Raw genomic sequence first — 27,975 nt, forward strand, 5'->3', positions numbered from 1 at the left:
AAATTTATCTGCACTCAACAGCCTGCAATGGGACAAAAAATTAATGAACTGTCACGGGATCAGGCAAAACACAACATATCAGAGAGAGGGGAGCTCGCAATAAAACGAATCCTCCATTTATATAGCACCTTTCATCCAAAAGCGTGATACTTAAGTTGCCAAACACTTTCCTTTGTATCCTTGTGTTTCCAATTACTTTACAAGTTGGCCACACTTTAACCACTCAGCCTGAAATTTTCCATAATTGCTCTCTGCCTCAAGTTGAATATTTTTTCAGAGGGGAGCGAAGGGGGAAAAGTTACACCAAAAAAAACCCTCAAAAAAGGGGTAGTCATTTTTCAAAGAGATTGACGCTACAGAAGTAGTTTTATGAATGTTCAAGTTTTCTGTCTCTATTTGAAGAGCACTTGCACCGCAGGAGGCTGGAACAGAAATGAGACACTTGGCACAGAAGCAGTGCCGGGGATCAGAGTCTGTCACTGTCTCCGTGAAAATGCATCTGGATTTGTCCAAAGAAGAAGAAAAAAACCCACAGACAAAGCTCTTTTTGAATGTGCCTTGCTCACACCTCCTTTTTTATGCCTGCTAAGTGCGGGGCGCGTAGCCTCTCCAGCCCCCGAAAGCAGCCCCTGTAAACAGAACATCTGGACAGCTTGCAGACAAAATGGATCCGCATCTCTCCTGAATTCACCCCGTGTGACCTGGCGCCTCGGCTGCGGGCTGGGAGGATTGTAGTACTGGGAGGGAAGGCAGGGCTTGTGTTGAAAGCTGACAAGGTAGAAATGTGAGTCATTCAAAGGCAAAGACCAAACTGTAAAGAAACAATTACTTACATATTTAAAAAAAAAAAAAATCGGTTCTGGAAGGCATGTTCGCCTGATGGCTGACACTCCCTAGAAAAGCACTGTGTTATTCCAAAAGTCTCCCATGAGATGAATAAAGCTTGCCAGAAATAATAACAGGTATGAAATTGTATAATTGCTCAACTAAATAGAGGCTGAGAACAGAGAGGGAACCTGTTCTTTTGTTTTCCTTGCTCGATTTCAGGGCTGTGCTGTGCTCAGGAGCTCTGTGGCTTAAATTGGCCGGAGCAGTCAGGGCACCAGAAAAAAAAGCTTCTTAGCAACAACTTCACAGCATCTGTTGTTTTTAACTCCATTCATAAAAGCAGTTAGCTGCACTGTACCGAGGCAGGCCTGTACGCTCGGCATACTCATTTCTGCCACAAGCAGAGAGCTCTTGACTTATTTTGAGCTGAGTGCCTGCAGATTTCATACCGTCACAGCCCTAATCTAGCAATAAAGAAAATGGCTTTAAGCCACTTCAGACTATAGCGCTCCCATTAGTATTCTCCAGTTACAGAGATCAAAGGACTACAAAGGGCAGTGCAATGAGGAGAACAAGGAGATACAGATAACAGCTTCTCCTCCCCTCTTTGAGGGGTTTTCTTCTGTTTTCTCAGGCAGCAGAGACCACATTTTTGGGAGCCGATGCTGCGGCAGCGTAGCTTGGACAGTTCTGCAGCACACTGACTCCCCCATCGCCAGAGTCCAGGCCTTGCATCAGGCAGTGCTAACGGCAGGGCTGCAGTGCCTTCGGTTTAGCAATAATTCACAGCTAACCAAAAATCAGTACTTAATCTCCTACAGCCTGGAACAGCAGGTCTGTATGTGTAACTGCCTTTGTCTGCATGGCCACGGGTAGGAATTCATGTGAAAATTGCTTGGGTAATAGCAATCAGTGCTGCAATAGTTTTTGTTAATTTTCTAAAATGGCTTGGGGAAGTTAAAACTTTTTTTTGTTGTTAAGAAACAACACATTTCACTTGTAAACCCAAAAAGGTTTTAAAAGGTGGAAGGTACTGAGAAGAGGCTGTCTTTAATGACAGGTCACTATATTTTATCCAAACAGAGAAATTTCCTGTAAAACTTCTTAAAGTAGTCTCTGAAAAAAAGTAAAGAGTTTCTACTACCAAACACAGGGAAAGAAATGGAGGAGGATTGTTGACTTGCTTGAGACCACCAAGATATCATCCATATGCCGCCAAGATACCAGATACCACCAAGGTATCATCACCCTGGGAGACGGGAGATGCTGGGGTGGTTCAGAAAAGGCTGCGGGGGTGATTTGCGTGCTGGGAAGCAGCCTTTGGAAACAAGGGCTCCGGTATGTTTGTCTTGTAGGAGAGAAGATTAAAAGTGATTTGATGACTCCTCAGAAATACCTGCAGCAGCAGCAGGTGCCAGATGTTGTGGGCTCTCCAATCGAGTAGGTAAAGCGCACTAAGAGTCATTGCTGGAAAGAGAAATGAGAAGTTCCCACTGGAAATAAGAATCAAAGGTTAATTAACTACAAGAACATCCTACTGAGGAAGCCATCCCGCAAATTCCTATTTGACAGCTTGGGCGCGTGTCCTGGTGTGGAGGTACTTGTTTCTTTGCTGATTAGAGAGGGATCTCAGGGCTCCTACCTTAGGTACCCAAACTGCAGGACTGTGACAATATCCCTGGCTTCTGTCAAAGGACGGTGCCCTAGTTCTGTGTTTCTCAGCCTCTCTTAATGAAAGAGCCACCTCAACCCTCTGGGAGAAAGCAAAACAAAAACCAATTGGTGCAGTTCCACCACTGTGTTTTTCATTTACAGCCAAATACAAATTAGGCTAAACTTTGAGTGTCTATTTAAAACTTTTGTTTCCTCCAATCTGGTCTGTTTCCTTGCTTGGGTGCACGTTCCTTTTTCTAAAGAAGTTCTGCAGTTGTTTCACCGGCTGCCTGATAATATGCTCATCAGTCCAGATACAACAGGACTCTGATCTAAACACGGGTTACTCCCCCCCGTGAAAAAATCACACCACAAAACTTTGGAGCATGTCTCCTGTCCAAAAGACACGGCAGAAGATGTCAACACACTCTTTGGCCTGTGAATTTGTGGCTCAGCATGTAACTGGTGGCTGTGAAAAATTAGTGGATGGGCTCCGTTTTCGAGGAACAGCCAAGAAAGTCACTGTTTCGAGGCTGTAAGGGTGCAACCTTTTCCCACTGACTTGCAGCCAATATGCATGCCAGCTTTGCTTGTCCCCTTTGGATGTCACCAGGTCACTGTCACATGGGTGTCCTGCGCGTGGGAAAGCCCTGGCTGCTCTGAGCTGTTGGCTGCCCAGGCTTCCTCCCCTGATAAATCTACAAATATGGCTTGAAGATTTCAAGAGTTTGAGGTATAACCTGAGCTACTGGGGGCTCCTCGCTTGAGACACAGCTCCTGGCTGGCTGAACTCTCCTTATCCCCTGCAAGGCAGAGCAAAAGGAGTTCATTTAAACTAGGCTTAAAGGCAGCTTTCCCTGTGTAGCCAGGTGCTGGGGGATGTGCAGGGAGAGGTGTGAGGCTATGTCTCTGCTGTGGGTAACAGTTCCTTGATCTGCTGCTCCTCTGCATCTGCTTGGTGATCAGCCCAGATCAGACCATCCAACCTGGATGCACAAAACATGCAATTCTTTCAGGCACCAAAGCTGGAGCTGATTCCTTTTGAGCATGGAGGCCTGGAATTGGAGTGAAGTGAGTCCTGTCCCTGGGCAGTTTAATCTCAGCAGCCAGAAACCTATACAGATTTGCACTTCCTTATGCAACTGTTTGATAATCACGTTGCCATGGCAACATTTGAATCTTGCAATACATGTGCAATTTCACACATTTACATCAAAAGGAACTTCAAGACACGTGACTGTGCATAACAGACCAAACTGATCTCTCTTCATAAACACCTTCCGTTTTAAAAAGTGCATTATTGCATTCATTGGTGTTTTTGGGGTGAGGACTATGGGGCAGGTTTGACAGGCTGGGGGTCAAGTTGCTGAGGTCTTGTGTACACCCAGGCTTCCCCAGTGCTAGTGTCAGGGTAGTTATAACCTCCTCCCTGGCTCCTTGTCTCCTCCTCCATCCAGCCATCCGCCAGCAGGACTCTTTCTTACCTCACCAGCCACCTTGTCCCAATCCCTTTGTCCCGCTTGCCCCAGGCTACCTGTCCGTCTGTCACCCAGGTGCCTTGACCCACGTTCTCTCCTATGCTTCCTCCTGATGGCTCCTGTCCCACATGCACCCTCTCCTAGTCCCATGGCCAGCTCTTGCCTTGGTTAAGGCCTCCTCCTCTGCCTCTGGCAGGAGGCAGTGGGCAGGTAGAGGGGAAGGTAGCAGGACAGCAGAGAAGAGGCTACGCGCAGGGTATAACTTCAGCCTGCGGTAGCAGAACACAGTGGTGGGTGGCAGAGTCCCAGGGCACCCCCGCCGAGTGTTGGGTCTCCAGAGAATTTTGCATCTGGACTGTCACTCTGCTTCTCCTGAGGTGATTTAAACAGATTTTTCAGGAAGTCAAAACCTGGACAGCTCTGTTTTGTGTTTGTTTGTTTGTTTTGACTATAGCAACAGCAGCTGGAACATTGTTGGCACTGGGACACTTGCAGCTGGACTCCTCCTTGCTCAGAAGCAAAGAGGTGTTGGAGAGTCTTTAGTGCTAACAGAATATGGGCAAAACAAACACATTTACCCCTTTAATCTCAATCTCAGAACATTCTGTTGAAAGGAAATTTGATCTGAGATAACTGACCAACACTAAAAATATTGGTGTGAGGAACTAGAAAAGAAAAAAATCTTGGCAAAATGTAAGACTTTCTTTTGGTTGTTTATACAATTGGAAAAGTTAAGTAAGCCTAATTATTCAGGTTATTGGTTTTAATGAGTCACCACCTTGTTATTATTATTCCTGGTGTCTGTTGTCATATGACTAGAAACTGCAGCTGTGCTGTGCAATGAATCCTTAATATTTGCTATTCCAAGATTTAGACCCAAGAAAATAGATGGACGCAGGCAAACAAGGAAACTCAGAGAAGGAAATTAATTTTGGTCAGCATGGTGTGTGGGAACCTAGGCATTATGAAGATCTCTGTGGGCAAAGATGAGTTTCTACCAGATCTGAGGAGCTATCATGGGGCTGCCTTGCGGACATTTCTGAGGAACCCTTCCAAGCATGCTACAAAATTATGGTAGAAAGTACAAGGAGGTTGGCCACAGAAGTTGCCATCATGGGCTGGTTGTTGGTGGGAATTGCCATGGTGAGAGAAGTCACAGGGGCTTTAGTTTGATATTATGGGAAAGGAAGAGCCACTGCAAGAGAGTGGAGGGATGCAGGGTGGGAAGCCAGACAAAAAGGACAGGTTAGGAAAACAGTCTCCATTATAGCATCCCAGATGGGTAAGAGCTACGTATGCTTAGGGCCCATGGAAGTAACAGCCAAGGAAGAGGCAAGCAAGAGATTTACCTGCAAGTCTGAGACTGCAAAATCCACAAGGTTTAACTGCAGCCGGAATGCAGGGACCTGGAAAGAGAGGTGTGAGGTGGAACAGACATCCAGGAGCTGTGTCTGAGTAGCAGATAACACACTGTCCTTCACTGTATTTACTATAAGATTTAGGGAAAAGGTTTAGGAGGAAAGGGATATCGTATTTGTTCGGGAACAAGGCATTAGATTGGTAAGGCTGGTTTCCAGTTTAAGGGATATATGCAGGACTGCTGGTGGAGAGGGGACATATAGGACAGGACTGGAGGAGAGGGACCCCAGACTGGACTTATGGTGACTCTAGAGACGGATACGGAAGATGGCTACACCTGGAGGGGCAAGGAGGCAGCTGGAGGTGTCTAAGAGTTAGGTGGAAACACAGGAGGCTATAGCAGGCTCATGGTGTCAGTGAAAGGTGGCAGAAAAAAAAGGAAGATAGAAGGAGACTGAGCACAGGACAAGGGTCAGGTCAGGGTGTAAGGAAGGAAGACCCAGATTTGTGCAAGAAATGTCTGCAACCCTCTCAGGAGATGGAGAAGAAAGAGCTCAGAGTGGGAGGAAGTCAAATGTGGAGGGGGAAAGGCACACTTCCATCTTGTCAGCTCAAATCTGGTTCAGAGCCCCATCATGGCCAAGAGCTGGAGACATTATTTTATTTTTAATCACACCACAGTTTGCTTCTTCAGCCTTCACTGGCAGAGCAATGAAATTCCTCTGCTGCAAGAGCAAGCAGCTCCTGATCCCCAAGGGCTGGGTGCTTTACAGCAGGTTGAGAGAGAGGATTTTTGTCCTACATTTTTCATTGAATAAATGATTTGCTTTGAACTAGCCTTTTTTTTTGCTAAGAGCCAGAACGAGCCTGCAGGAAGACCTGGGATCTCGCTGGATGATGGTGTGTTTGCGTGTGCTAGATATGATCTGCCGTTCGGCCCAGGCCACACCACAGGACTGCAAGGTGGAGGCAGGGACATGCTAACATGCAGTATTTCATTGATTGGTTTCAATTGATCAGTTGTGTAGAAACAAGACAAGTGAAGTTTCCGGTCCCTGGGTTGTTGCAGGAGGTGTCAGATTTGCAGCAGCAAGTTGATCGTTTCCAGCTGATCCTGCACTTTCAGTTCTCTCTCTTTAGGATGTTAAAATGTTTTTTGAGATAGACAGCTGGCTTCAGAAATGAAAAGAAAGACCCTGTTGGAAGAATGGACTCACACAGTTCCTCTCTTCCCCTCAAGTCTGCACAAGGGCATGTACTAAAAATGCCACGAGAGCAAGCAGAGGAGGGGTATGTGGAGAGCTGAGCTGCCCCACGAGCACAAAAGGCACCTCGAGCTGTTGCATTTCCTCCAGCACAGTTCAGCATGGACTTGCGTTGGCCGCAGGTGACCTTCCTTCCCTCTTGGCAATATTCCTCCCAGAGGATCAAGGGGCAGAAAGGAGGGGAGGGCGAGCTGGCATTAAAAACCATCCTGGAGCTCTTTTTGGCTGGTAAGGAATGAGCCCAGTGCCCAAACGACCTCGAAAGACACCGTGGCCCAGCTTCCCATTCATGAGGCACTTCACATCCAAGTGGGGACGCGGCGGCCGCCTCCCAAGCACCCGAGCTCCCGCACGCTGCAGCAGCCCGGGGACGCTGGGGACAGCAGCCAGGCTGCTGCTAAGGCACCAGCCTCCCTCTGGGAACCGGGAGAGGGCACAAATGCAGGCCGTGGCCGCCGTCCGAAATGAATGACCTGGGCACGTCTGCCCAGACATTACACAAAGAGGCAACGCGGTCCCTGCTCCGTTGCTCGCTGGGCTTTGTGGCGGAGGCCCAAGCGGGCACCGTGCGACGTGCAGTGAGCCACAGTGCTCGCGGCTCTTGCCCACTCGCAGAAGAGGCCCCCGCTCTCCTCGACACCCAGCACGGCGCAGCGAGACCAGCCGCACAATAGACTTGTCAACATGGATGCCAAGAGCATCCAGCCTCTCTGACGTTGCTGCCAATGCGGCCCCAGAGCAGGCTGCTCTGCAGGCTAATGCACCTCGCTAGCAAGCAAGGAGCATTTCAGATACTTAGGATGCTTACACCAGGACTGAAAAATGTATTAGCAGTCGTCAGTGTTTTTTTTCACTCCTGTCGCCACTTAACTTTTGGACCTCAGCATGCAAAGCCCCCCGTGTGCAGCACTGCCGCAGTGGTTTTCAGGAATAGCTAAAGCAATTGAGCTGTGTTTTTCTTCAGGTGTTTATCACTGTTTTCTCTTTCAGCCTGTGCATGTGGGAATTGTTATACGAAACTCCCTCTCCTCCCCGTCAAGGCATGTTGAATCTTTGGCAGCTCACGAGTGGCCGGCAGACCACAAATTCAGAAACATCCGTCTCGTCCTCTCCTCCTAACAGGTATTTGCTCCATGTCCACAAACACAGGGATCAGGCACAGGAGCCCCCAGTTCATGATGCCATGATGATCCCAGCCAGAAGCTGCTCCCATGCTTAACAATAAGCTGTCCTAATACCTTGCTGAAGTAGATCTGAAAGAACATGTACAGGAGAACTAGTAGGTCACTCAGTTTGCCCCCAGCATTGCACAGGGGCAGAGGCTGATCCCCCTTTGCATGACTGCAAGATTGGCTTCGTCTTCTCTCCCTTGCAATACTGTATCCAGACACAGAGGTTTCCTTAGGCATTTGCCACTTCTGAGTGTGATTTAGTGCATCATGTTATAAATAAAGGACAATCTTCACACATGCATTAAATTTCCGCTCAATTTTTTTTTGATTATTTGGAAAGATTTAAAGGGCAGAAATTTACTCATGACCAAAACAGACTGAAGATCAAATATAGATAAGAAAACTAGGGAAATCAAGTTTTACATCTGCCAATCTTTTTCTGGGGGTTAGAATTAATGAGCTTTTCAGGGCAAATTTGATCAAAGAAGAACTAGAATATCAACTTTCTAGTGCATGAGACAACACAGCGGAAATCTCCATGAGATCCTCCTAAATCCCCCTTTTTTCCCTCTGCTCTTCAAATCAGGCCAATGTATAGGATAGAAAAGGGCAGAAAAATGGGAGAGACAGAGCTGGCTTTGCTTCCCCCTCCCTCCCACAAGCAGAAATGAATGATCCGAAGAGATTTCAAACTCAGGTCAAAGATAATCACCTGCCTGGAAGCAGAGGAGCTCCCCTCAAAACACCCCTCCAGCTCTCCCGTGCGCAAAGGGAGAGACTCCAGCCATTGCATTGCCTTTAAATTAGGCACAAACAGCACATGCCTGTCACTCACTGCTAGTCGAGAAGTGCAATTAATGTACCTGGTGGTACATCACATATGGTTTTACAGATGTTTGGGATCAGAGATTGGGGTTGCTGCTCAACCCCATAGGAGCAGACCATCCGCTTTAGCCCGGGAAGTCTTATAGGCATGGCCTGACCTGGGTCTGTGCTCACAGGTCCCACAGGTAAGAAGAGGATGTGCGGGCAGTAAGCCAGGCTTGGATCTCAAGGGCAGATCCCGTCTGCTCTTCAGGTACTGTTGCACAGCTGAAGCTGATAAATTGGGCCAAGGAAAGCCTTAAATACTCCCTGCTTTCACCGTAGCTTGAACTCCAGGTCAGTGTGAGAGCAGGGTATATGGACCCAGCTGGGATGTGTATGGGACTTCAGCTAGACCCAGGGCTCCAAAGACCCCATCAAATTTTCCTCCATGGCCCTTTGTCCACCACTGAGAGTTTAACTATTTTAGCAAAGTATCTCAGACATGAGTAGCTAGTGCTATTTGAAGGAACTGAACCACGAACGCTGCTTCTGCAGTGCAACCCGCTGCCTGCAAACCAGAAAGAGTTAAGAAGCCTTTCCTGGGAGGACTGGTTCCTGCCATGAGAAGAGAAAGGACATATTAATAGACTGACATGTACGTGCCAAACTGAAGGCCTAAGACTTCCTGTGGAAAGGTAGGCTCTTGTCTGACCTCAGCAAAACTGGACACATGAATCAGAGTTTCTACCAGATCAGTGAAACCTGCATGGTTTTAGTGCAGCCAGAGGACAGGCTGCTCAAATGTGGCACTCAGCAGCAGCCGCTTTAGGCCAGGAGAGGGACACTATGTGATACCCGAGAGCTCTCCCACCTCCTCCAGAATAAAAAAAATCCCTATGATCAAAAAAAAAAAAAAAAAAAAAAAAGAGCTGGCATGATGGCATGAGATGGTAAATGCTGCTGTGGGGTGTTCAAGGAAAACCTGTTTGCATGGGCTGTGCCGGAAAAATTGCTCAAGAATGGTGCATTCACATAAAATATGATCTGGCTGCTCTTCAGGTCAGTGTTTTCTTGTCGGAGCTTCTGGCTCTCTGTCTGCCTCAGTTTATGTGTACTGCCACTGGGAATGTGTTGGTTTTGCATGTGATATAATTCCCCTTGCTGTGGGACATTGGAAATCGTTGCCTTCAGCTACTTTCGGTCTCTAGTGGGTCTGGATGCTTCTCCGGGCAGCCTGCACTAGCACACAAGTCCGTAAGCAGGGCTGTAGAGGAGGGTGACTGTGGTGCAAGCGTCCAGCCATGTGGAAAGCCATGGAGTGACATTCCCATGCGACATGTCTTTTTGAGGAACATCAAGTGCCTGATGCTTGATATAAAGGTGATGTTTATTGGGCAGGCAGGAGGCCTGGGTACGGCTCTCAGCTCAGTGCAGACTTCCTGCGCAATTCTGGACTTGCCTGGAAACCGCTGTGTCTCCCTTTTTCTCTAGTAATAGGAAGATAGTGGCTCCTTCCTACCCTTTGACTGGTTTGGCTATTTAGACTGAGTTACTTCGGGCATTACTCCAGGGAGGCAGCCTAGCCCAGATCAGTTTGTGTGGAGGTGCTTGGTCACTTTTAGCACTCTGAATAAATCACAACAAGAAGGTGGGAGGTCGTCAGGGCTAAAATGCTACGCTCACTTCAACAACAGCTTATACATCGGTTTCTTAGCCCTGCCAAGCCAAGCAGTGACCATGCTTCAGGGGTGGATGAAGCAGTTCCTGGAGATCCAGGCCATTAATCAGTGTGACACACTCGAGGAAAGAAATGGCAGGAATGCCCAGTTGTTAGCGAGAGCCTCCTACCAAGCCCTGCTTGACAAATTATCAGCGAGCGTGACACTGCGGAGTGACAGCCCTCGCTCCGTCTCCATTTCCACCCCAGATGAAGATGTAAAAGCCAACTGGAAGATCTCTTGCAAGCTGAAGAGCTGCAAGTTTTCCCCCATGAATAGTCCTTGCTCTCCCTCTGCCAGACCTCCAGCCTGTTGGACAACAACAACATTGTTCTACAAACTGTTCCTATAATTGTAAAGATTAGAAACACCAGAACTGCTGCTACCAAAGCCTGCGGCATTCAGCCCCTGCGGTTTCACAGTGTTAGCTTTAATAGGCATATTTTAATATGGTTGCTCACTACAGAGGACCCTTTGTCCTCAACAGTATTAAAAAAAATAATACAGACCATAAATTTAGTAGAGAAAATCCAGTGAAACAGAACAAAGTAGCAGTCCAATGGCAAGTGCTCTTGGACTGCCAAATATGTTGGTTATAGTCAGGCATGAACCAGCCATCTACATCCCTTGCACTACTGCATTTGAAAATAAGTCTTCAGAGTGACTGCTCTTTTCCTTCCAGAAGGAGAGCTAAAGCTGAGTTTGCAATGTCAAGTTTAATAGAGAAGCAGGGAATGAGCAAAGATCGCTTTTCTTGCAAGCATGCAAAAATCACTCATTTATGGCTTTGCGCGCTCATTTGCAAGGACAGAGACTGTTGAGTTAGGGAGAGGACCGGTTCCCTGAAGTCACATGCCCGGGTGTGCACATGCTTATGCACCCTCACCCCTCCACATCCAGGAACAGCTAGATGGTCCAGCACACCCAAATGCTGTCTTTTCCTTTCAATCTCTGATCCCCTGCTCCCCTGGAGGATTCACTGCTGCTCGCCCTCATTTCCAATCTCCAGTCTTCCCGAATCAACGCTGCCAGCTCACCCTCCTTGGCATTTTCACTATGTCACCCAGCGGGGTTGGGTGTCAGCTGGAAGCTCCCAGAGCCTGTTTCCCATGTGGCAGGCTCACGCCCTGACCTGTCCCCTTGCCCACCTCCATCTGGCTCAGCCCGTGGCACCAGCACCAGTCCCACGTTCCCCTTGGTTCCTGCTCTTGGGCTCCTTTCTGGGTCGTTTTGCCATAGTTTGGTCAGCAAGTCCTCTTGCTCCCTGGAGATCAGACCCCAAAACACGCCACAGAGACCTCATTTCTCCGATGCTTTTGTGTTTATCCCAAGGAACCAGAGTGGGGAACACCGAGATGTGTGCCAGGAAAAGTGGAGAGGAGAGGATGCAGGGACCCCATGGCTGTCCCAGCCCTGGAGCATGCAATGACTGTTTAGGAGCGCTCCCTCCGTATCCACAGGAGGGTCCCTTGGCAGCACCAGGCTTTTGATGCCAGCTCTTTAGAAACAGGGACCAGTCTGAGCTATGAGACGCCCAAGACTCTGTAAGCAGCAAAAACAGCCCTTGCATTAAAACCAGTTGGGCTTCTCCTTTCAAAAGCACGGCCCGGTATGATGCCTGGCACCACAGCCACAGCAACACCATCTCCCTGGCTTGGCTGCCCAGACACAGGGTCTGGCAGGGAGCAGGTCCCACCTCCGCCCCATCCGTTCCTGCTCCCCTGAGCACTGCTACACACACACAGAAAACAAGTGTGTGAAAAAAACGTCCCTGCGACAGCGTGTTTTCTCTGAGAGCAGTTTTGCTCGCACAAAAAGCTTTTCCGGAAAGGCCTGGCCTGCAGACAACAGTCAGCACAGCTGGCTGCAGTGATGTCCAACGCTGCGGCATCTGGGCTGTGCAAAACAGGCTCTACCTTGGAAAATCTTTGCTATGAAGATAAGGTGAGCCCTTTAAGAAGTGTCTCCTCTCCTATTTCATAAGCTAAATGGCTCTGATCAGTGTTTCCTTGCCTTGAACTTTTTATATAATTTAAGAACACTCAGCCTGGCCTGGTAATTCTGCATCTTAACCAGCCTCCTGGGCTGCCTCTTCTAGCTGCCAGCAAACCCCCTCACCCCACATTAAGCTGACCAAAACTGAACTGCAGCAGACTCCATGCAATTGCTCTTCCCACCGCAAGCAGTAGGATTTAAAAGTGGACGTTTCCTGCAGTGGCCGGATCTGCAGGATTCATTATTTTTAAACTGGGGAGTTGCTGCAGTATCTTTAATCTCAGATACCTCCCTTAGCAGCACCCAGCAGATGCAGCAATCCCACAACGTGCCCTCTTTCCGCTCCGTCCTGGGCAAGCAACGCGAGGCACTCCCGAGAGAGCCGGCAGAGCAGGGGTGTTTTTTGGCAGCCGCTCAGCAAGAGCCGCATCCTCCCTTGGGGAGAAGCATGCAACCTCTGCCTGCGCTGGCGGGCGCCGAGCACTCGCACGGGTGGCAGCACGGATCCCTCTGAGCAGGTTAGCTATGATTTATTTTTCTATGATTCGCAGAGCCTGGCTGGCAGATCTAAGCCGCTCTCCACGATGCCGAAACAGAGGTGCCGGCGTGACGCTGAGGCACCCAGACCCCGGCTTGCCAGCCGACATGTCAAAGCAACGTTGCAGTTAGCAAATACATTGACAAACAAACCAGCAAAGCAGCCAGCCCACATGTCGGTGCAAACAGCTCTTTCTGCTGCGCAGGGCATCTCTGCTGCACGGGCAGGCAGCTAAAGCCTCTGTCCCTGCTCTCGGCTTCGCGCAGCCCCCTCGGATTCACTTTGCTGTTGCTAGCTAGCGCTTTCTAGTGCTGTTTAAAATAGAATCAGGAATGTTCCCTGCCGACTTCCCCAGCAGCGCTCGCTGAGCTGTGCCAGGCACCGCGGCTCCCGTTCCTGCAACCTGCCTCGATACGGCACGTTGAAAGCATTTGCTTGCTTTCTCCCTCCACGCGTACATTTTTGGGGGGTGGAGGAGGGAGCAAGCCCCGCCGGCGTTTCTCACCCAGCTAACAGCAACTCCCGACCTGAGCAAATTCTGCCATGGCCGAAAGCAGAGGATGTTTACAGTGCGGGGAGCTGATTTGCTGACTTACCCTTCATCTCTCGCAGGAACGCCGGGTGAGGAAGCCAGTCTCGCGCGCAGGGAATGAAGCCCAAGGAGCCCAGCAGCAGCCACTGCGGAGCTTGCTCAGAAGTTCGCTCCCTCTGTCACAGCGTGTGCAGCTTGCCAGGTATAGCCTCGATGAGAACACCCCGTGCTTTTCCCAAGATGAATGAGATCAGCACATATTCAGGCAAGAAGAAAAAAAAAACACCACTCCTAATATATGTGGTGGCTTATGACCCAGAGGTAAAGTGTTAGACTGCAAGTTCCTCTGCTTTACAACTCAGGGTTTTCTAGGGCAGATTTCACAGGGGGAGGAAGGTTCCCTGCCTGCTTTGGTGTTGTTAGACGCATGTTAAAAAGCAAGCAAATGGTATATCCACAGGGGAGGCAGGAAGCATGTCCTCAGCAGCTTGCAGATGGAGGGCAGGCGAAGGGTACCACTGCAAGCAGCAGAGATGCCTTAACACCGCGCATGCCGATGCTTTTGAGTCAGGCCAGTGCCTCGCTGCTGCAGATACCACCTGGCTTGAGCAGAGGGATTCTGACTCCACCAGTCCTGGCTTTTCTGTGCAAAGCTGTTCACATTAAGCTGTCTTCCAGCTGGCTGCTTCATGAGTGCCTGGCTCTGCAGGGCACCTTTCTGCTGCCAGGTGCTTTGTGTCAAGCATTTCTCCAGCCTCACCACTTGCCTTTCCCTGGGGTGTCACTGCACCAAGGCCCTGGGGTGACAGGGAGGCAGGGAAAGGGCATGAGCAGCTCCAGGCACTTAGACTTTGATCTCTGAAACCTTTTGGTGGCAGGAAGTCAAAGTGTCACATACGTGTGGGCTCTCTGTCCTTGTGTTGGGGGTATCCTGTACCTCCAAGAGGACTATGACGTGGCTGGGAGGTTTAATGCCTGCTTTGGCTTCAGCTAACGGATGAGAATACATGGGGCACTAGGACATGGCCTTTTGCTTTACCCTTGGCTGGGTGAAAATGAATGAGTCGGAGGAAAGAGTGAAAAGTCAAACGATTTGCTCAAGGTCAGGCACCAAGTCCTATGGGTCAGGGAACCAGGCTCAGATCTCCACGTCTCTATCCATAGCTTTTGCCACAGGAGGTTTTCAAACCTCCTCCTTTTCCCTCTGCTTAAGCACATGGTTGGGCATCACCTACATACTGGCCTCTGCCACTGGCTCTCTGCATAACCTTGGATAAGTCACTGCATCTTCCCACCCTGCTCGTCTGCTCATCCACACAGGGAGCAGGTTCCCTGCCTCCCGCACCTGGCCTCATTCGCTACTGAGAGCGGAGACTGGCATGTAGACTTTTATATAGCTGGACAGTGCGTGCAAATATGCTTAATACAGTGGGCTCTTGGTATAGTTTGGCTCTCTCTAGGTGGCAATGAAAGGATGATGAAGTACAGCAGCTTGCTGTGCTCTTGGGTCACTGTCCTGAATGCCATGTTTGTTCTCCTACGTCAGCAGAGCTTGTAGCTCGCTGCCGGGAGGACCCCAGGAGAAGGTTTCCCCACTTGTGCTCATGGCAGGTAATTAATTGCTTGTGGGTGTTGGTAGCTCAGCAAATGCTGCCCTCCCAGCTGTTCATTGCCCTGGCCTCCAGGAGTGTGGGCTAATTGTCCTCAAAATTCACCCGGGACTCCTTCTGCCGAAAATGGCATCTCTGTGCACCTGGTTACTAGCTGGAGAAGGGGAGCAGAGCTGCAGAAGGAAGCAACCATGCAGGGCTGGTGAAAAAAAGGAAGAAGAGGCTGTTTGAGAGCAAGCTTGGCCAAGAGCCCTGGGCTAGGGATATGGTCGCTATTCTATGCCCAAACCGAGCAGATGTCTAATAACCTGGGGAACAGCATGCCTTGACTCCTGGGCCTGGTGACCTCTGAAGTCCCTGCAGGTCCTGCGATGCGGAAGGGCAGTGCCATGGGCCCACAGGCATGTGGGCAAGGGAGGATGGTGGATCCCCCCATCATCTCCACAGACCTTCCTCTGCCTTTGGCCTGCGAGGCAGCCATGGGCATGTTCTGTAGCTACACGCAAGACTGAACTAACCTACCTCAGATAGATGTTCAGATTAATTAGTCAATACATGTTAAGTGCTTCAAAGATTTAAGGCCCTGCTTTAATTGTTAAGTAATTCAATCATCAGTGGCTGCGTGGGTTGCCTGAGGCAGATAGTGGATGAATCAGCCAGTTTCAGGCAAGTGCAAGGTACTGAGGGAGAAAACTTTCCAAGGCTGGGTGACAAGACGATGGGTTTTTTGAGGGACAGCTGCAATTACCAAGGCCATTGGGACTGGGAAAATTTAAAAATATTTAAAAGAGGTCAAATCCTGGGCAGATCAGTCTGCTCTGTGGGGAACAGGGCTCTCAGACTAGAGAGGGAAGGAGGGAAGGGGAAAGCAATGAACTTGTAACAGAAAGCTTAAAATGCCACCAGGAACTTTTTTGGGCTCTTCAGGACTATTACATCCAGTTATGTGGCTGAACTGAAATGCTTTAGGGGAAGTGCGAACAATTCAAATAAAGGGGTAGCATTTACGTGCCAGGAACTGGCCTGTCCTCACAGCAGGGCCTGGCCCTGTGTTATAGGCTTGGATGTACCACCAAGCTGCTGACCAGAGTCTAACTCAAGTGGCTCATTTCAGGGAGGCTGCATGTGCCAGCACCCTCCAGGTCAGTTCTCTGTGCACAGAGATATGAACCGAGAGGCCAAGGAGCTCCCAGTGAGGACATCAGTGCGGTATGGTCCACCTACCAGCCTGAGACAGGCCACAGCTCTTCTTCTGCCACCACACACCACGTCCTATCACTCAGGGGTGGGTTTCAGACCTGGATCCATGCCCTTGTTTCTGTGCCAGCTAACTCCTTGTTTCACCGTCCCTCCATTTGCTTCTGCCTTCCTGGCTGAGCCCTGCCTTCTGCATCTCTCCATGTGGGATCTACCCAGGTTGGCTACCTACTCTGCCCCTGGAGACCTCTGCTCAGGGCAGAGCTGGAGCCTGGCTCAGAAATGACCTTCTCAGAGTCAGCTAAGATTTTCTCCACCTTCCTAGGGATAAGTGATTCCCTTTAAGGTGAAAGTCACTGATAATAAAGCTTTAACCCCAGGGTTGGCTCCTATCTGGAGGTGGCTTCCAGCCCTCTATGACCATGGTAACAGTATGCTCTTCCAGAGGTAAGATGGGACTCCTCACTGCTATGCTTCATCCATGGACATTTTCCCAGGGCTTTACATGAGGATGGATCCGGGAAAGACCTACCTGGCTGGTGTCTGCCTGGCTGCAGAAATCCCTCTGAGCTTTGCCCTGGTGAAACGCTCCCATTTCAGGAAAGGCATGAGCGGGCTGGAACGGCCTGTACCATTGCGACAGAGCTGCTTGTTTGAGCTGAACCTCCCTAGCAGGGTTGCGATGGTTACACGTGGCTCACGTGGCGTGGGGTATGAGCTCTGGAAGGAGACACAGCCAAACACTAGCCTCAAGAAGGGCCAGTGGGAAAGCACGGAGGCCTCCGAGGTGTGCCACAGCCATGCTCAGTAACTCACCAATGGTGTGAGCATCCCCCCGGGCTCCCGCACCACTAATCCTATCCTTGCCCTACAGCTCTCCTTCCAGAGCAGCGCTACAAGAGAAAAGCATCCTGGATTAGCTGCCTGAGTCTCTGATTAGACTTGCCCTAGTCTTGGAGAAGTCAGCGTCACAAGCAGACAGCCCACTGCCCCGGCACCAGCTGCGGGGCTCAGCATATGTTTGTAAGGCATCCCCTGACCTCAGCCATCGCCCACGTCCTTACAGCCTGCTTTAATCCCTTTTTAATTAACTGTGGAGGGGTGTGATGGTATCAGGAGGGTGGGAGGGGGTGGCCTGCGGTGTTTTGGGCTTGGTGTGTGTGCCAGCCAGCTGGGCTTGTTATGAGCCTGTCAGATCTCACACGCTAGCTTTCCCTCTCTTGTTCCTCTCTAGATGTGGCTGCAGATCAAGTGTTTACATGGATCATCCCTGTGACTTTTCCATTGCTCTGGGGTCCTGGCAGGAGCTGGCATATCTTAGACATCCATGAAATGAAAGGTGAGGTGGCTCCTTGGAGAATGCTAAACACCGGGGAGGGAGCTTGACTTAGCCCGGAAAACAGCATTGGTGAGACACCCTGAGCAGAGGTAACGTGGCTGCAGACATGTAAAAGAAGGAAATCAGGGGTAAGGTCTCTGGCTCTTTGAGTAGTGAGGTTGTGAAAAAGGCCGTTAGTGACATTTGGGTTTATCAGAGCTCGAAGAGTTTCTCCCAAGGACTCAATGACCTAGCTGGCCAGAGTTTGGACCTGAAGACAAGGCAGACCCAGGCTTCCCCCCCACGACACACATTTAACATATGTAACTTGGTGAGGGGAGTTGCAGATGCCCAGAGTGTCCCAAGGGAGCAAGTGCTCCTGGGGAGAACAAGCTGCACGCTGGCCTCAAATTCAGGAATGGTGACGAAAATGCCTGTCTCCAGGCTGAAAACAGTCTCCCACTGGAGAAATGAGATGCTCTGGAGACTGATTACATCCCTCTACCCATGAGCCAGAAAGAAGGCAGGAAGGTCCCGGGCTGCTGGCACTAGCAGTGTTACTGAGAATGTCTGTGCTAGGGGTTTGTGGAGGCTCTGACAGTGCAAGATATTGAGCTCTAATAAAAATACACCCAGGTTCTAGCATCCACAGGACCCACGTGTCCATCTTGCACCCCCACTATATATTTATTTCAGAGGAACCTGCCAGCCAGAGGCAGCATGCTGCTCTGGCCTTTCCCAGCCCTGGGGTGATTCTCCTGTTGTTTGTAGATCTGAGAAGATCTTGTAATGTGAATGATCAGTGTGACTTTGAGGGGAATTGAGGGGACACAACATGGCTGTTCTCAGCCATGGGGAACTACCAGGCACAGCTGTGCACCATGTGGTCCAGAGGCATGGTGACATGCAGAAGAGAAGGAGCTGAACTGGTTGAAGAAGTAGCTGAATTGATATAATTATTGCTCAAAGGGAAGTTGTGGGATTGACAGAAGTGGTCAGTGGTGCTTTGAGTTTTGCAGGAGGGCAGATTGCTTAGTGCTGTATGCTCCACGTGTCTTAAATCCCATGACCCTGTGAAACAGCAGCTGGTCACTGTTCCTGGCTTGCCAGGGTCACTTGAGAAGCCTTCTGGGTTCATTGCATGGAGACCTGAGTGCTCTGCAATGTTGCTTACAAAATGTCTGCTTTTTGTGCAAATAAATATGCAGAGAATTTGATGTAGCTGAATTTGATGAAGATGATGGAGCTGTCCTTCCCTCTGCAAAACCCTGACTTTGAGCCAGCCACAAACTGCTGAGCAAGAGGAATGCTTGAAAGGAGGCAACTTGTTGATCTGGAATGGCTTTGTCTGTAACACACACATTTTCCTGCAAAAAAAGCTTCCTGCTGCTCTGGTGAAGTGCCATCTTGGGGTCCTGCATTTAATCCACCTCAGTGTTTCCCAGATCCCATTCCCTAGCTGAGCCTGTGAGACTGCTGGGCCCAGGACACAGTAGTCAAACTACGGTCCCTCTTTCTCCCATCACTACAGTCACAGCAGGAGTCTATGGACCAAACTTGGCTCTTCGATACAGTCACCCAAACTTGGTGACCTCCAGACATACCCGTTGTCTCTGAATGGAGGGGATGAACTCTGCCCCTGGGATTTTGGAGTAAGCAGTGGTGTTCCTGGACCTCCTAAGTCTCCTTGGCATCAAGGCTGTTGGCCATGTGAAGGGAATAACTGGATCATGGGACAGGTCTCTCTGCCTCTGAAGGCAAGGGCCTGTCTCTTCCTTGCTGTGAGATATCATCGCTCAGCCCCAGCAGAAGACAATAGAAAAGATGAATGAGCCACAAGCTCAACTTCTGTGACTGGAGAGGTCTATGCTCACAAATATTGTGAAGTGGCTTGGGAATCTTAGTCCTGCTGCCTTATGCTCCCCATTTGCCTTCCATTTGCACCGCTCCTACATTTCCAGCAGAGCTTTTCTTCTACTGAGATGCCCAAGTCCTCTTCATCTGCACTTACATGTGCATGCAAAGAGCAAAGCCTAGCAGGCCGGGAAGAAATGTCAGAGAGATGCTCGGTGAGGTGAATTTAGTCTTTGGGAAGCCAGTGCTTAATCCTAATCACCCCAGAAATTTTCACGCTTTGCACTGCCATAGCAACTGCTCCCATGCTAACTAGCAAACCGTGGCCAGGCACCACGGTGCATCGCAAAAATTCTTTTCCTCCTAAAAGCCAGAGCCTGATTTACTGCACAAGTGTGCAGAGCAATCTGGCTGCACTGCCGTGCCTGGTGAATGGACTTGGGCTGCGACACTAGGAAGCCATTCTCCTTGGTGGTTGTTTCCAAGGGCAAAGCGAACGTGCGCAGGAGACGGATACATTCTGGCCTGTTGCATAAATTTGCCTTGACGTCTCATACTGTTGTCCTCTGTCGAAGCTGGGAAGCTTGGCAATAGCCGGAGTTTTGCCTCGGCAGAGACATTGGGATGGAAACAGACTACACATGGCTCAGTTAGTCCAGCAGATAACTTGTGGGGAAGATTTCAGAGCTGTTTGAAAGTGCGGCCAGATGAAGGTCTGCTCAGCTGCTGAGATGCCATCACCCTGGCAGCCCTCATTTTAATTATTTTAAAGGACAAGATTTAAAAAAATCCTGTGGATCAGGGCCTCATAAAGCTTCCCTCTGTGAGTACAGGAATGTTTCCGTTTGGGCTTTTATTGTTAGGTTGCTTTTTTTCACAACATCTGCATATTCTGAGGTTGGCATCAACTCAAATGCTGTTCACTGAATTCAGCTTTTAGCTGGAAGCAAGTGCATTCATTTATCCCCTTTTCCCAGCTGTAACCAGATGCGTGTTGTTCTCCTGTAGCTGCGTTACTGTTTTTTGTATCATTGCTCTTCGTCTCCTAGCGCTTATCTCTTGGGGTACCCCTGCCCTGCAGCCATGCTGGACGGCAACCCCGAGAAAAGCATCAGAGACCAGTTGCACGCACATCGTGGGGGCTCAGTCACTGGTGCTGGTGGGTTCACCTGAGAACAAAGCAGATTTCTACAGGCACTGGGCTGTGTGTGAGATCAGAGCTAATTCAGGGCCAGCCTGCCTCTTTCCTGGCAACAGATCCATTGCATATTTATTTTACAGGCAATAAAGAGGTAGTGATTCAGGGGAAATGCAGGCTGCCTGGCTGCTGCTTTTCTGCATGCAGGGTGGATATCGCCCACGGGGCTCGTTAAAACCGCAGTGTTTGCCACCATGTCAGTGTTGGCCTGGGGGAATAGCCGCAGCTCTCTTGGGAGGCAGCATGGAGCTGAGCAGCATGTGGTCTCCTTAGGCCATGGCTGCAGGAAGGACTACAACAAGGAGAAACATGAAGCGATTTCAGCTGGGGAGGAGATCAGGACAGGGTGGGAAGAAGCGAAGGTCTGCGTGGTATAGGACATGTCCATAAACCCAACCGTCCTGATATACCTAACCCTGTGTGGGCAGAAATGACCAGCTTGACCACGCTTCATCTATCCAGTGCTTCCTACAAGCCCCAGAGTGACGGTGCTTGTCTTGGATCCTGGTCTGTGCACACACACCAAGATGGACCGGGTGGGACACAGCCCCCCAGCTGCAAAGTGCCTAGCAGTTTAGACTGGACATCCCGGCATCAGGAGATGCTCAATGAATGCAGGGAATCCTCAGTGTTTGTCTGGAGAAAATATCCATGTGGAAGAGTGGAAAACCCAGAGGGATCACACCTTAAATGAATAGGATCTCCCCACCAGAGGCAGACTCAGGTCCTGGCTTGGCTTAGTGTTTTCAGACCAGTGTAGCTCTTGCCTGGCCACCCACGGAAGAAATACTGCTGCGTTGCACAGCATAGGGCGAGTGAAAGCCAGGCTGAACTGCACCCGGTTGCAGTGTCGCTGCAGCATGCATCACCGCTGTGGTTGTCTGTCACCACCTTCGATTCCCCCCACAGTCTCAGACAGAGGCACACTGTGCCACTTGATTTAGCCCAAGTACAGTAGCTTTCATGGCTAGAGCTGATGGCCAAGTCAGCCTTGGGGACAAGGACGCTTCCTAGCTTGAGCAGAGTAGTGCTGATGGGCATGAATGCAAGGGAAACTCCTTGAGAAAGAGAAGGGCTTTGTAGAGCCCTGATGTTTCCCATGAGGAGGTTTCCTTCGTCCTGGGTGGAGAAGCTGTGCTCTGAGACCTTGGTCTGCAAGGGACACTGCAGTGGAGGAGGTAAAGAGAAGCAAAGGGATCCTGGCAGGGCTTGAAAACACCACGAGGGAGAATTACATTTGCTCAATGAGAAGGAAGAGCTGGCAGGGGACCTTTCCCCTCTCCTAGCATCTGTCCAGCACTGAGCAAACACCAACTAATCTTCCTGACACTTCTGTAAGACGAGGAAGCATTACACTGCCATAATGATAAGTGCATTGTCAAACACAGCTCCAGTGACGCATGCCGCATAAAACAACCGCTCAGGCAGCCTCAGCCTCGAAATCTGAAAATGTGGCCCGTCAGGAGCAGGGCCGAGGCACGTTTCCCTCAGCAGGTCGGGGGCAGACTTCAGAAGGGAGCCCAGGCGTCCTGTCTCACAGCCTGCTGCTCTCGCTTCTGAACTACAACGAGCTCAGTCTGCTGGGGAATAACAAGCCAACAGAGGCTGTAGGGGTGAGGAAGTAATTAAAAGCTGACCTGCTCTCCTGCTTTGGAATGAGCAAAAAAAAATCATATTTGCTTAATGATTTAAAAGCAACCTTTCATCTGTAAATTTGCAGGAACTATCTATTGTTTATTTCTCCTAGATTTGCTTCTAACCAGTTTTGCTCAGCAGATATAAATAAAGACATGGGAACCAATTTATCAGGTAGAGCCAAGCAGACACTCATATCAAAGTGGAATGGGGAATGTTAGTTCCCATCAGCAAATACAGCTTTGCCATCAAAGATGTAGGAGCTTGTTCTTGCTGCTCACGCAGTCAGACAAGCAGTGAGAGGAACTGGTAGGCTCTTTCTCAGATGAGATTTTCACAGGCTTGCTGCTTGGAGGGAGAGCAGGACTATCGGGATCTTCTGAGATGACTTTGATTCATCCATCCCTGAAATGAAGGGGAGGCAGCATCGACCCACAAGGAGCATACGTGTGCCTTGCACATCTCCTGCATAGGCAGCGGGTTGAGGTGAGGGATGAATCCCCTCCATTTGGAGCACGATGTTCAGTTTTGGGCCCCCCAGTATGAGAGAGATCAACAAACTGGACCACTTCCAGTGGTTGACATGGACGTGGTCATGACATGTGAGGAAAGGCTGAGGGAGCTGGGTTTGTCCAGCCTGTAAATGAAGATGCTCAGGGCTATCTAACTGCTATTTTCCACTACTTAATGGAGGACTATGGAGAAGATAGACAGACTCTTCTCCAGCGTGCACACTGAAAGAATGAGGCAACATACACACAAATTGCGGCTGTGGGAAATAATGTTGCAATATTTAGCAATGCACGATTGTGAGACCTTATAGGATGGGAGGGTGATTTAATTTCAAAACAAAACTGAAACAAAACCGTTGTCAGATGTTGCACTCACATCCTCGTGCTTACAAGCACCAAGATGTGTATGCCCTCCACTTAGGCACCAAAATGCTTGTATCCAGGTTATCTGTTCAGGATTCCTTGCAATGTCAAATGAGTCCTCCTCATGTCTCCTGGGCTCCTACTCAGTGGGTGACAATTTGTGTGTTTTAGATGTGGCGTATTTTGCTCCCTGGAGGAGCTGCCAGTGTTGGGTCTCTCCATCCTGTCACACCTTTGTGAGTCCCAGCCTGGTTGTCCTGGGATGGTGCATGTAGATGTGCTGGGATCTTGTTGACTTGCCCATCTAGGGGCCACTGATGCATGTCAGTAGTGTAGCCCTTCTGCCAGTTGTTCCTTCCGGTGCTTCTGCACAACATCCCCAATCACACCAATCTTCACATTTTTGTTACGATTCCCTCACAACCAAGGAAATTCTGACCAGCCAGAAGGAAACACTATGAGGATGGTTAAGCAGTAGGACAGGTGTGCAGGGAGGCTGTGTACACAAAACTCCTCTGGATAAGATCCTGATCGAGCTTTGAAGATAACCCTTCTTTGAGCTGGGGACTGGACTGTAGGTGTCCAGAGGTCCCTTCCAGCCTAAACTATTCTGTGCCTCTGAGACAGCATGAGAAGGAGAAGGTGATCTTTGTTTTGACAATGGGAGGAGAAGAAAGACATGGGGAAAACAATGACTTTAGTGTCCTTTGTTAACCTTACCGATGTACTCTGAATCATCATCAGCTGGTTTACGCAATGCTACTAACCACTGGTTGCAGGAGAAACCATGCAGTTTTCCTCTTCGAAGGTCACAAGGAAAGACTTGTGATGGCTAATGCACACTGCCTGCCTCCCTCTCCTGCCTCCGTCAGGGGATTTCACATCCCAATATGAAGACAGATCTGTATCTTCATTTTACCAGAACTGGAGGCACAAAAGGACGGGCAGTTTGCCCAGCTCTGCAGTGATTCACTGACAGCAGCCGGACTCCTGTCTCCCAGCCTCCTTTGTGTCCAGCCACGCTGTCTCCTCCGATAGTCCTCTGGCAGACCACAGACATGTCATGGTTGTGCTGTGGAGCTCTCCAGGCCCTTCTTCTGTCCCAAACCTCTATGTGTTCACCAAAGTCTTGCTCAAGGCCTCAGAGCAGGTCCCAATCCTGGCCGCAGGTAGGCAGAGATGGTTTCTACCCGATGGGAATGCCCCCATCTCCTGCCCTTCACCATGACCCTGTGTGTGCTTGAGGATGGGGGTCCTCCAGCTTTTTTACAGTGACCAGTCCTCTCCCCTGGTGTTACAGAGGGGGCAGAGGGACTGTCACCCCATGATACTTTACTCACACCCTTTGATCCCAAACATATCACTCTCCTTTTCTCACCTGCCTATTTCTACAGTGTGTATAGGAACACACACTTTTTTCTCTTTGAACATGTAATAGCCCTGGGTGGGGGGTGGTCTACATCACTGGGCAGGGCAAGGAGAACAGCTAACCTCAGTGACTGCATGAGGGGATTTCCTAGCTGCTTAGGAAACCTGTCTGAAGAACAAACAAACACAAGCAAAAATACCCTCTTCTTGAAATCAGCTTCCTCAAAGAGCTTAGAGATCTGGTAGCTGTGCAGGAAGGACCCTGCCCCAGCTCAGCAGCATCTCAGGTTTCCTCAGACACCCTCACAGCCTGCCCTGCAGCCCCCTCTGAGTCATCAGTTTGCAGTAGCAATTTATCCCCCACCTGCCTCAGAAAGCTTTAGTTATCCACCCAGCTGCTGAATAACCCTCTTGTCTGAATTCCCCTGAAGGCCCAAGAAGAGCCTCTGCTTATCTAGCACTCATTTGACCGGATAATTTGAAGGCATTTTACAAGCTCTGTGGAAGTGACCTCCTCTAAGTCAGTTCAGCTTTTCAATCCCCTTGGCTGCAACATCAGCAGTTTTCCTTATATATTTCCCTCTGCCTGGTGCAGGCTCTGACATATGTACTGTCACGGCATCATGTTTGCCCCACCGAGACTCAGCGGGATGGAGAGGTGCCCCTGGTTCCCACCATAACCTGTGTTTCACCTTCCCCTGGCCCATGGTAATTCAATTGCAGGTGATCATTTGCAAAGACTAATTGAACTTAAAGGCCTTGTCTCCTTTTTTTGTTTCATCCCAGAGCATTTGAGCGGCTTCCTAGAGCAGGTCTGTTCTCCGAGTACAGCGTCAGCAGCTTGTTCCTGCACCTTCTCTTTTTTGAGCTCTATTGACTAATCCCACTTCTGTTTTCTGTTTTGCTGGCGGAATTGGGTTGGTTTCTCACTGCTGGGGAGATAAGCTGCAATGTTCCCATGGGCAGAGCACAACAGGTATTTAGTTCCAGTGCTAATGTTTTCCAATAAAAACTTTGTTTTCTGCAACCAATCTCATGCATGGCTTTGAAACACACTTTCAATGAGTCTATTCACTGCACAACCCCCGCGTGAACCTATGTCAAAAAATTAGTGAGACAATCGCCTTGTGTTTACTCTCCCCCATTCAGTGTGTGCCCAGCTTTTCCTGAAAATACTAACTGGAAATGGCAATAGTATCTCAAAACTCTGAAATGACTGAGCCATCTTTTTAGAGCTTTAGATGGCCAGATCCAGCAATAGCTAATGCATGTCACAGTTGATAGCTAAAGTTTCAGGTTTAGGATCTGCTAGAGATATTAAGCGAATACTGTCCTGCCTTCTTGATGTGCATGTTCTCCTTCACTCTTCCATAATAACCCTGGATCTGTTACCCCATTTCAGCCAGGTCTGGTGAAGGGATAAAGATCCTAGATATTAACATTCCTGCACATTTTGGTTGCTCGGTAGAACAAGAGTCCCTTCTAGTGCCCCCACCAAAGGAAATGCTGTGCTATGATTGCACTGTGTATTACACCCCAGAGCTGAAGTCAGACATAGATCTCTAAAAAAAATAAGTTTCATTGTTCTGTTTCTCCCAGGACAGCTTCTGCATTGCAGTTAATGATTTGGGTGGTTTTGCTAGATCCTGTCCAAATCTTCTTGGGATTCTGCTTCCCTACTCTGGAAGTCCTGGATAGGATGAGTTGGTGCAGCACCAAAACTTTGCCATTGCAGAAGGAGGGCTTTGTGACCTGGCTCACACTAGAGACAGGAGAGGGGACCAAAGTGGTATCCTCTAGCCTTGATATGCGTCTCTGTGCTGGTTATATCAACATCTTTTGCCCATCATGAGAACCAGGTGTAGCTTCAGAGGCAGGAATTTATTTGCTGAATGAAAGTATTGAGGCTGGGCGGGTATGTTGTATCCTTTTAGCCTTGAAAGATAAGGGGCCTCAACCCATGTCAAAGAAACCATTGTGGTCCTTTTCGATCATTACTGGCTAATCCTGAATCTAAGGTGGGATTTCTTAGAAATAAAGATCTGAACAGAAACCCATGTGGTTTTATGTTTCTGCACTGTAGGGGACATGGCCCCTTTAGGAGGCCCAGAAACATTAGCTGGTCACAGCTATGTTGTGCTTCAGGGCCCTCACAGTGCTGCCCCTGGGCAGGTGCTCTCTGGTCATACCCACCCTCTGTCCCCGTCCCATTTCTTCCCTCGCTCTGCCACTTCCTTCTTGAACTTGCTCCCCTTCCCTCTCCAGCCCACGACTGTTCGGAGCCATCTCACAGACTCTGACTCCTCCCTAGAGACCTTTCTGTGGTGGCTTCTTTCTCTTTGCTTCCCATTTGCCTCCACCCAATCACCATTTTACCTTCTGCTGTCTTAGAGGAACGCTGCCAAAAATCCCCTCCATGCTGTTTGCTTGCCAGGTCTGAGCAGGAAAATATTATTTCCTGCTATTTCATTAGCAGCAGCCAAGGAGGACTCTCCTCCTGAGGGCAGGCACTTCAGTGAATTGCAACCCTTGCTTATCTGCCTTAGAGGACACTGTGAGAGGTAAATCTGGTCCTTTTGGACCTTATTTTCCCTTTGCAAACATGCCATGACAAACCAGTAAGACCTGAGATGTGAGGCCCATCCCAAACCCAGACAGGCATCTCCAGGACCCCTGGGCAACTTGGCTCTCTCTGTTGTGTCCTTTTTCCCACCTCCTGTTGAGAGCTGAGCAGTGATCACTCCGATTAGCACCAACACTTCTGGCAAGAGGCCTTGTCTTCCCTGGGGACAATATATGTGTCCTAATCTGAGTCACCAACTCAAGGGGAAACCCTAGATAGGCAAGAGAGCCTATAGCTTTCCTGTGAGATAGAAAATGGGGTTAAAGCCCTGGCTCTCCCAGGGGATCCTGTTGCCAGTACACAAGAGAGCTTTTGTAGCTGGTTAATTAGCATATCTGATGGTTTTCTCCCTGAATGTGGTCCTTCAGGACAAGTATATGGCTCTTTATGTCATTTTTCCTGAGACAATTGCTATGTGTTGCTCTCTACTGATCAGGAGATGGTGCCAAGGGGTGCCCATGACTGTATCTGCTTGCAAAATAGTTGCACAGAAGTAACACGGATGTTGAAGACTTGTGGAAAATTCACCCCTCATAGTCAGTCAGAGGAACAGGCATGGTTAGGACATATCCTAAGGAAGGCGGTGTCTCACTGTGGGTGATACAGTCTAGATGATGAGCTCACATGCTGACAGCTGCTCTTTCTCCATGCTGGCCTAGCTCTAGTCGGGGACGCCTCCTCCTTTAACCTTCACCGTCTCACCTTGATGCTAGCCTGGTGGTCAGGACACCAGGTGAGGGTTAAGCCAGACCAAAGAGGGCACTGAACCCAGCATCCCATTTCGTGGGCCAAAGCTCTAGGTGATCAAGATGGGTACCACCATCCTGTGTCTGTCTGTGCTGCCAGTGGAAACAACGCAAGTCTTGTGAGGGGCTCGCTCCCCTTGGTATGCCCTGAGCTTAAGATGCAAGCACTAATTGCCCAGTTTGTGGATCCTCTTGGGGCTCAGGAG

The 27,975-nt window shown here is 49.5% G+C and overlaps 1 protein-coding gene and 1 long non-coding RNA gene across 2 annotated transcripts in view; one reads left to right on the forward strand and one right to left on the reverse strand.

The window, feature by feature from the left end:
* Window positions 1-13,534, reverse strand: part of SLC45A4 (solute carrier family 45 member 4) — a 90,191-nt gene extending 76,657 nt beyond the window's left edge. The window contains exon 1 of the mRNA XM_064507922.1: window positions 13,410-13,534. The gene's annotated coding sequence lies outside the window, so the exon portion shown is untranslated. The remainder of the gene's footprint in view (window positions 1-13,409) is intronic.
* LOC135327645 (uncharacterized) lies at window positions 12,525-20,156 on the forward strand. Its single transcript, XR_010388070.1, has 4 exons — window positions 12,525-12,793; window positions 13,426-13,547; window positions 17,387-17,491; window positions 18,679-20,156. It is a non-coding gene; the product is annotated as an uncharacterized LOC135327645 (long non-coding RNA).
* Window positions 20,157-27,975: the final 7,819 nt, after the last annotated feature.

This window comes from Dromaius novaehollandiae, chromosome 2 (assembly GCF_036370855.1).
Source record: "Dromaius novaehollandiae isolate bDroNov1 chromosome 2, bDroNov1.hap1, whole genome shotgun sequence".
Classification (NCBI taxonomy): domain Eukaryota; kingdom Metazoa; phylum Chordata; class Aves; order Casuariiformes; family Dromaiidae; genus Dromaius; species Dromaius novaehollandiae.